This window comes from Mus caroli, unplaced genomic scaffold (assembly GCF_978045245.1).
Source record: "Mus caroli unplaced genomic scaffold, Mus_caroli_1 scaffold_10, whole genome shotgun sequence".
NCBI classification, from domain to species: domain Eukaryota; kingdom Metazoa; phylum Chordata; class Mammalia; order Rodentia; family Muridae; genus Mus; species Mus caroli.
This window is the reverse complement of record NW_028227265.1, coordinates 116,857,964-116,867,133: the sequence shown is the minus strand read 5'-3', so window position 1 is coordinate 116,867,133 and position 9,170 is coordinate 116,857,964. Positions and strand designations below refer to the sequence as shown.

Here is a 9,170-nt window from a genome sequence, read left to right as displayed (position 1 = left end):
AAGGTAGGTAAGGACATGCAAGCAGAGCTGCCCGGGCCTTGCCACTGTTAGATGAGGACAGCGCACAAGCCCCCATGGCCTTGGGTTTCCTGGAGCTTCAGCATCCCAGGTCCTGCCCTGCTGTGTCCAGGAGCTAAGAGCGGAGCCATGCGCCCAGGCTCTATGCCCAGGAGCTAAGAGCGGAGCATGCGCCCAGGCTCTATGCCCAGGAGCTAAGAGCGGAGCATGCGCCCCAGGCTCTATGCCCAGGAGCTAAGAGCGGAGCATGCGCCCCAGGCTCTATGCCCAGGTGCTAAGAGCGGAGCATGCGCCCCAGGCTCTATGCCCAGGAGCTAAGAGCGGAGCATGCGCCCCAGGCTCTATGCCCAGGAGCTAAGAGCAGAGCATGAAAAGCCTTGACTCTTGGCCTTGGTCTGTATCCTGCTTTGTGCACCAGTGAGATCCTGAAATGAAATTAGCCTGGTATTCTTCATCCCAGGGGGAGTCATACAGCTCTACTGCTCTTGTCCTAATGGCTTCCTCACTGCAAAGTCATCTCCGAGATGAAGAATTAAATCTACTAGGGTAAATCAATGGGAAGGAAATCAGGACCAAAAGGCTGGGTTGTTTTTACAAATCACCCTGTGCCAGGCAGGTTTTCACGGAGCCTCTCGCTCACCTGGAGACACTGAGCTCCACATGGTGTGGTCAGGCACACCAATGGATAAAGGAGCCGTCGAGAGCAGAGCGTAGGGGCAAGGTTTATTACGACGTAGTTACAGTTTAGTTGGCTCCCCTCCCAGAGTGACTAGATACAGAACGAGGAAACAGCCCCACTGAGTGCTCAATTTCAAATGGAGATGCCCGAGTAGTGCCTGTCCCCAGGGCCCCTTGCCACATACCTTTGTGCATGTGAGATTTAAATACCCAGAGCCTTTAGCCCCACAGAGACAGTGAGGCAGTCAAAAGAAAGGCAACTGTGGAGGCTTCGAGTTGGGTGCCACAATGTTAGGAGCTAGCCCATATCTGTGAACCAAGCTCAGTAAACCTGTGGCGGTCCGAGGGTCTTGGGTTACTCTCGACATTCTCTCGACTTCAGACCTCCCCATCCTCCACAAATCCCCTTCCATGGAAAGCCATTTCCTGAGTTAAGTCATCCTTTGGTATAAAGGCTGGTCCATTATGAATTGCTACCTTCTCCCAAAGCATGTAATTTCTCCCTGTTTTTGTGTGTGTGTGTATGCGTGTGTGTGTGTGTTTAAATGTGTGTGGGTACGAGTGTACAGGTACATGTGTATATAGAGACCCAAAGCTGTTACCAGGCATCTTCTTCAGTTGCTCTCCACTTTATTTATTGAGGTAAGATGTCTCATTGAACCCAGAGTTCACTGACTCCATCTGGTCTACCTCTGCTTATCAAGTGTCCCACCTGGCCAGGATTTACATGGGTGACAGAGAGCATAACTGTAGTCCTCATACTGACAAGACAGTCCTTTATCCACTGAGCAGTATCCCCAGAAAGCATGTGATTTCACAACTATTTCAAGCAAAAGGAGCAGGTTTGATGGTGAGATCTCAGCCACCTGAGCCTATGAAGAAGGTCCCCTCTGAGCCGATGCTTTCCAAGGAGCTGCGTACTGTGTCGACATCTATGGTTGGTTCTGTGAACTGCAGAATCGCTGCTGGGTTTGCACTCAGCAGGAACCAGGGCAGCTGATTCCTACAAAGCATTCTATTCACCACAAGGCACGATCAGTTGGCAGAACAAACTTTCCCAAGCTTCTCTATGGGACATTTGAGGAACCGGAAACAATTTCTGACCTGTAAGGGGAAAGATTCTACCTTTTTCCTGTAACCTTGGAGTTGGGTAAAATCACCTGAGGAGCGGAAAAGAGCTGGGAAGGGAATATGAAAGAAATGATATGCCAGGCAAGAAAGGAAGGATATGAAATCTACATTTGTGTGTATGTGTGTGCCTGTGACATGCATGAGTACAGAGTACATATGTGAGTATGTACATATATGTGTAATCATGTGTGCACATGTGTATATGTATTGTGAATGCACATACACATGTGTATATGTATTATGAATGTATATGCACATTCGTGCCCATGCATGTGTGAATTTACATATGTATGTGTACATGTATGTTCATGTGTGTGCATGTTGTGTCCGGCCAGCAGATCACAGCCTGGGTTCTAGCCTGGAAAGGCATTTTGGAAACCTGGAAGAGAAGAGGGGCTAGGCGGCAAGAGAAAGAATTGTAGCTAAGACAACATTCTGATCAAAGCTCAATTTTACTTTTTTCAGACACTCAGTTATAAAGGAAGGGGGAGGGAACCCGATTTCCCGCCAAACAATCTCGGGATCCAGTAGCAGGATGAACACGTGTGTGGCTCCAAGCAGCAAAGCGACAGGGTCCAGCAGTAGGCGTGGCAGAATGAATGAGCAGGAAACTCCACCCTTGAGCAAGCAGGTTCCAGGGTGGGGGAAGAGAGACCACATGTGCATATGCATGTGTGAATGTACATGTGTATGTGTACATGTATGTTCATGTGTATATGTACATGTATGTTCAAGTGTGTGCATGTACATGTGTATATGTGTTGTGAACACGTGAGCCTGTATATGTATGAATTCATGTGTCTGTCCAAATCTGTGTATATGACAAACAACTGTGATTGAAATGTAAGATGTTTTGAAAACTGTTCTTTCTCTGGGGTTGGGATCTTTATGCCTTGAGAACTTCAACAACCTTGGCATCCCTCTTACAATGACTTCAGGAAGAAAGATGCATTATGTGTAAGGTGAAGGTCTATGGGTGACATAAAACTTTAGTCCCAGTTGGCATCCCTCAGTCTAAGTTCCCGTCTGCTGGCGAGGCTCGGCCTGCAGGAGCACACAGCTTGGCACCCCCTTCACCCCACATGTTTCTAGCACGTTTGTTCTGAGTTTTAAAGAACCCTGACTAATTCACTTTAGCCGAAAGCTAATCCTACACTGTACGGCTAAGTATAAAACAAGTGACGTTCTCAAAGGGGGTGACAGAAATGAGCAGGGGGGATCGCTGAGTGCTCGTTAGCTGCGTGTTGTCACGTTAACTATGGGGTGTAACACCAATTTTCTCTTCTTTGTCATTTGCCAACACTATCCCCCTCCACAGAGCAGTCTGGCAGGGAGAGGCTCTCGGCAGCTGCTCACCCTCCTCTGCCCTGTGGAAGCCCGGAACTTTGCCTCCATGGCCATGAGCCCCAGGGAGGGTAGCCACCCCGGACCAGTCACTGCCAGATCTGCCTGTCCAGAAAACTGTTAGGTGTTGGGAGAAAGAAAACCCTCTGAAGCTTCTAAGCTAACACTGTGGATTTTTTTTTTTTTTTAAATATTCTTTGGAGGGCTGGAGAGATGGCTCAGCCATTGAAGGCTAGGCTCACAACCAAAAATATAAAATATTCTTTGGTGGCTGGAGAGATGGCTCAGCAGCTAAGAACTGCTTGCTGTGCTTGTAGAGGACCCAGATTTCCCTCTCAGCATCTACACTGGGCAGCTCACAGCCGTGTGACCATCTGGTACTCCAGTTCCAAGAGATCTGATTCGTTTCCTGCTTCCTGGGGACCTTGATGTTTATAAACTCACCCAGGCTCACACACATACACACACACACACACACACACACATATATATATATATATATTTTTAATTAAAATGTGCCATAGTAAGTGTGCATGTATGTGTGTTCTTGTGCATGCAAGTGCACCTATGCATATGCATGCATGCGTGTGTGGGTGTGTGTGTGTTTGTATGCACATGTACATATGTGTGTATAGGCCAGAGGTCAATATTGGACATAGGGTCTTAGGCAACTTTCACTTTTATTGTTGTTTTGAGACAGGGTCTTCAACTAGGAGCTCGGATCACCAATCACAACAGGCCAGCCAGCCGGCAAGTCCCCAGCATCTGCTTGCCACTGAGCTTACCAGCCTTGAGATCAAGTACAGGCTCCCACCGCCACGCCCAGCTTTTTAAGTGTGGGTTCTGGTGGACAAAATTCAGGCCCCTGTGCTTGCACAGCAAGCACTTTATCAGCTGAGATATCTCCACAGCTTTCCAGTTTTAATCCTTAGTCACTATTAGTCCCAATAACTGGAGGCCTGGCACTCTGAGTAGATGCTATGCCCCACAGAGGACATCTGAGGGGTGAACATGCTATGTCCTGCTCCCCACAGCTGTAGGGCCGGGAGGAGTGCTGAAGCTCTGTCAGCCGAAGCTCTGAGTGAGCGCATTACCATCAGCTGCTTGAACTCTGCTTGTCCTCCTCATCAACGAGGTTCTGAAAACACACACACACACACACACACACACACACACACCAAAACAAACAAAACTCAAAACTAGGGACTGGGGAGATGGCTCAGTCAGCTAAGCACTTGCAGCAAAAGCAAGCAGCCTGGAGTTCAGTTCCCTCCCCTCCCACCCCCCCTCCCATCCATCCCCCACCCCCACAGTAAAAGGCAGCCCCCCCCCCAGGCAATCCTCTATGGTCTCCACATGGAGAAGCTGGGATAGGAGGCTCTAGGGGGTCTCTGGTCTGCCTGGACAAAGCACTGAGGCTCAGGTTTAGTAAGAGACCCTGTCTCATCAAAAGAAAGAGAACACTTGGTGTCAGTTTCTGATTTTCACATATGTGTGTACACATACACACACATGCACATATATAAATACATACAAGAAAACTAAATTTAAACTCTGCTAATGGAACCCTTCTCTTCAGTAATGTTTTACCAGTAATGAGTTGTCTGAATAAAGATTTGTGTGTGTGTGCAAATGTTCCTTATGTGTTTGTGTACATATATACGTGTGTGCACGTGTATGCACAACCTCAGGTGGTTGTGTCATTCCTCAGGACCTGTCCACCTTTTGTTGTTGTTGTCGAGTCAGCAGGGCCAGGATGGCCGGCCAGTGAACCCCAGGGATCTGCCTGTCTCTGCCTCCCTCCTAGTGCTGAGACTGTAAGCATGAGCCAACACATGGAGGGTTTGGTTTGATGTTTTTCAGATGGGTTCTAAGAATGGATCTCAGATCTTCATGCAAAGCAAGCACTTTACCAAAGGAGCCAAGTTCCCAACCCCTAAGTGAGTACCTCTCACAGGTTTCCATCCACTCTGACCTCCCTCCCTCCCTCCCTCCCTCCCTCCCTCCCTCCCTCCCTCCCTCCCTCCCTCCCTTTCAGCTTTCCACTGCTCACTAAATTCTCTCCACAATGTTTTCCCTTTCAGCAGAACCACCCTTGCACGGCCACTCCATTGTGCGCTGCACATCTGTGAGCCGTGCCCTGTGTTTTAGTGAAGGAAAGGCTGCGATGATAGGCTATGTGGCCTCAGGACCCACAGCTTGAAGAAAGACACTCTAATGTCCACAGAGCAATGGCAGCAGCTGTCGCCGCTCATCCCCGGGATGTGTCCAGGTAGTGACCACACTTGATTTTGCTAAAGTTCTTTCTTACAGCATTATTGTATTTCTTATTTGAATCTTTAAAAAGCCAACAACTGACAGCACTGGATAGCACAGGCCTGACCACCATGAGCATTCCCTGCTAGCTGCTGGGCCCGGTCTGAAGCAGCTCCCACACTGGTGGCCCTGGGTGTCTGCCACAGTGCACATTGGGTGGTGTTGAACTGGGGGAGAAACTGACTGCTAGTCTAATGTCCAGAGAGACCAGTGAGAGCTCTGAGCCTGCCAGAAGCATCCTCCATGAATGAGTGAGCAAATGAATGGCTACAGAAGGGCTTTCCTCGCTTAGCAAACCACTCCCTGTTGCTTCCCCAGAAAAGCCCCTGGTGTTCCCATCACCAAGTACAGGAGTCCTTGGAACAGAGAGCTATCATGGTTGACTGAGGTCACACCCTCACTACAGAGGCCACAGGTTACTTAGCAGTTCTGAGTGGACTCCCCTGTGGCCCTTCCTGGAGGGAATGGCTATTGGTTACAACACCACAGTGACCCTGCGAGATGGAACTGGTCCCTTCTTCCTGCTGCAGCATCTTTGTGATGGCTCCACATCTCTAGGACTCTTCTGCAAGGCTCCAGAACTCTCCCTCTGACACCATGCATCATCCAGGGAGCTCTATTTAAAGCTCTCTAAAGACAAAAGTGAAGAAGACAATTATACAGATTGCAGGGACCAGGGGAAGGAGCTCCAGAGAAAGAGAAACTCAGAGCCAGTAACAATGTAACACAAACAGCTCCGCAAATAACAGAGCAATTTCCAGCTAATAGGACGGAACACCTGAATCCATTCACATGCCTGATTAGACACCAACAACGCACACCCATAGAGGAAGATTATAAGTTGTAATATGTCTTCCCAGAAGCAGCGTCTTAACCACTGTTTGTATACTTCTCCAATTACATTCCTTTAATTCTTTCATTTAGAAAACAGTTTACATTATAATAGCCGGCGTCACTTCTGTTTTTAAAACAATTGGTTGTATGTATATTGCCAAATTATGGGTCTGTGGGATATTTTCATAAGTGAAAACAACCCAAAGGGGCTTTGAGAAGGATCTTTGGTTGGGAGTCTGTGACCTGAGGTCCTGCAATGTAAAGGGCAGCCCTGTGTGCCCATGCTCACCAACCCAGTGTTCACAAAGGGGCGCCACGGAGGCACAGAGACCCTGCTGGGCTTTGGGCCTGCCTCGCTCATAATCCTCTTCCTGCAAGACCATGAGACTATACCAGAACCAACCTTGAGAAACAGGTCATCCGTGTCACCCGAGCTGAGAGATGGCAATAGTCAGGGACCGTGAGAATAGTTCAGTGAGCCCAGGCCTGTTTCAGACGCCCCACTGAGGCCCACAGAGGCAGAGCCCATGGAGTTGAAGAGACGGCCGATGCTCTCATCACTGAGCTTCTATGAGCCTGCTATCCTGCAGTGTTAAGGGGAAACAGTGGTCCACCCGGAGAAACCATGGAGTTTGGTTAAAGAAGACACCCAGGCTCAGACATAGCAACTTGTCCAGACCATTCATTGGGCTTTCTGAGCCTGGGATAAAGCAGGCTATCTGACCACTCAGCGGCCTTGACTACAGTGAACAGTCCAGAGACTTCAGACGTCTCCCCAGGAACATTCTTAGCAGGAAGGAACTTCTATTGGAGGGAAACTGAGGCAGACGTCAGCTTTGCTTTTCTCCTGTGGGTACCATGGAACCATGCACAACATGATCCTAAGTAAGCTTTGGGATGCCGAGGGAAGCAGGAGGCAGGCCGGGATAACCCAGGAGCCATCGGTCTGCAAGGATGCTGGCCCCGTGCCCACAGATCGTGACCTGTAGCAGAAACCAGATATTTTCTAAACTGACATTCTTCTGCATGTCTATCACTTAAACCCCCCATGGTAAGTACATATTAAATTCTTTATTAAAACAACAAAGTGCTCCTAGGTGTTGTCAGTGCTAAATGTCCAAAGCAAGGACAACTATTTTCTTCCTTCTTTCAACTTTTCTGAATTCATATACTCCCAAAAGTTAAAGCATTAAAAAAAAAAAAAAACCTGCTTATTAAAAAAAAGAACCATAGGGCAAGAGAAATGGCTCAATGGTTAAGAGCACTGGGTGTTTGTAGAAAGGATCTGGGGTCAGTTCCCAGCGCACACATGGTGACTAATAACAAACTGCAACTCCAGTTCCAGGGGATCTGACACCCTATTCTATGGTGCACCACATACATACATGTAGGCAAAACATCTACACATATAATTTTTTTAAAAAGTCATGAACCAGGCATGGCGGCCCACACCTGTGACCCCAGCATCTGGGAGACAGAGGCAGGAGGATCAGGAGTTCAAAGTCATTCTTGGCTACATACCGAGTTCAAGGTCAGCATTGGTACATGAGCCCCTACCTCTAAATGCTTTTATTTTAATTATAAGGTTATTTTTAAAAATATCATTATTTGCCTCTTTCTCCTGGAACCATCTCAGAAGATGCAGGGACTGGGACTGGATGCCAGGGACTTGTGGTTCTCTCTTCACTGAGGGTACAGCAGAAGGAGTGTCCACATGCCCCAAGCCAGACATCTGTCAAAGTCTGTGTTCAATGAAATAGGTATCAAAAGATCAATTTTCTGACTTCCCTCCTGATCGCAACACTTCTTAAAAATATCCACGCAAAGGGGAGGATATGTGAAATTCTTGCTAAAGGGCAGCAAAGACCCAAGGAAAATTTAGAGGTCCAGTCTTGAGATCTGAATCCCCCAAAAGCAACTGGTAACCCTGACTGCCATCTCCCCATGAACTCGGTGCCTCTGCAAGCAGGCAGTAAGAGCTCTGTGGCCTGAACAGCTCACACACCCTCTCTGTGCCGCTCCCTTGAGTCTGGCTGAGCCTATGGCTTGTCTAGCCAGTGGATTTGCAAGGATGAGACAGGAAGGACTTGTCTCCTCAGCACTCAGCAATGACCAAGCTCAGAGAACCACCACAGGACAAGAACCAGGCCACAGCATGTCAGCTGCATGAAGCCACACTGGACAGTTCTAACTGCAGAGCTGTTAGCCCTACAGAGCTAACTCACAGTTACACATTAGTTGCTTTAGGGGACCAGGTTTTGGGATGACCATACAGACTGACTTCTGGAGTGAACTGAGCCAGATTTTTTTGGCTTCTTCTGAGCCATCCCAGATCCTAAGTTCTCATGACCAACATAGAGGGATCCACTCCTACACCAGGATCTGGCATCTGACTTCCTAGTTATAGGGGTAACAAGTCACAGCTGCCCCACTGACCAGGCTTGTCCTCTGGCCATGTCTGTCTTTGTCTCTGGTCATTCAACCGAGTCACAGCTTGGAGAGATGTGGCTATATGCCTGGATCCTATTCAGACCCTTGGTTAAGTGTTAAGCTGGTGTCATGGTCACGTGGCCAGAATTCCCAACAGTTAAGTCACAACATGTGTTAAGTCCCTGGGGCTCTGTGTTTTTATAGATGCTGGAAGAGCTAGAATATTCTTCTTGTTCTCTGAGGCTGCCATCTACCAAGAAAGCCTCACACACCGTCAGCTCCCTACAGTGCCTCACAAGAAAACAAACCTCATACCGGGCAGGACCCCACTTCACTTCTTAGCCATGTTCTCACAGGGTTAACATACACTCTAATTGGGAAGGAACCCAGGTCAGTGCCCTGTGGTGATGTCACAGGTC

At 48.3% G+C, this 9,170-nt stretch overlaps 1 long non-coding RNA gene across 1 annotated transcript; it reads right to left on the bottom strand.

Annotated features, from left to right (window-relative positions):
* Positions 1-5,540: 5,540 nt before the first annotated feature.
* LOC147002536 (uncharacterized) lies at positions 5,541-9,120 on the bottom strand. The gene is made up of 3 exons (XR_015048745.1): positions 9,067-9,120; positions 6,725-7,304; positions 5,541-6,117 (listed from the first exon to the last, which is right to left on the bottom strand). It is a non-coding gene; the product is annotated as an uncharacterized LOC147002536 (long non-coding RNA).
* Between the last annotated feature and the right edge of the window lie 50 nt (positions 9,121-9,170).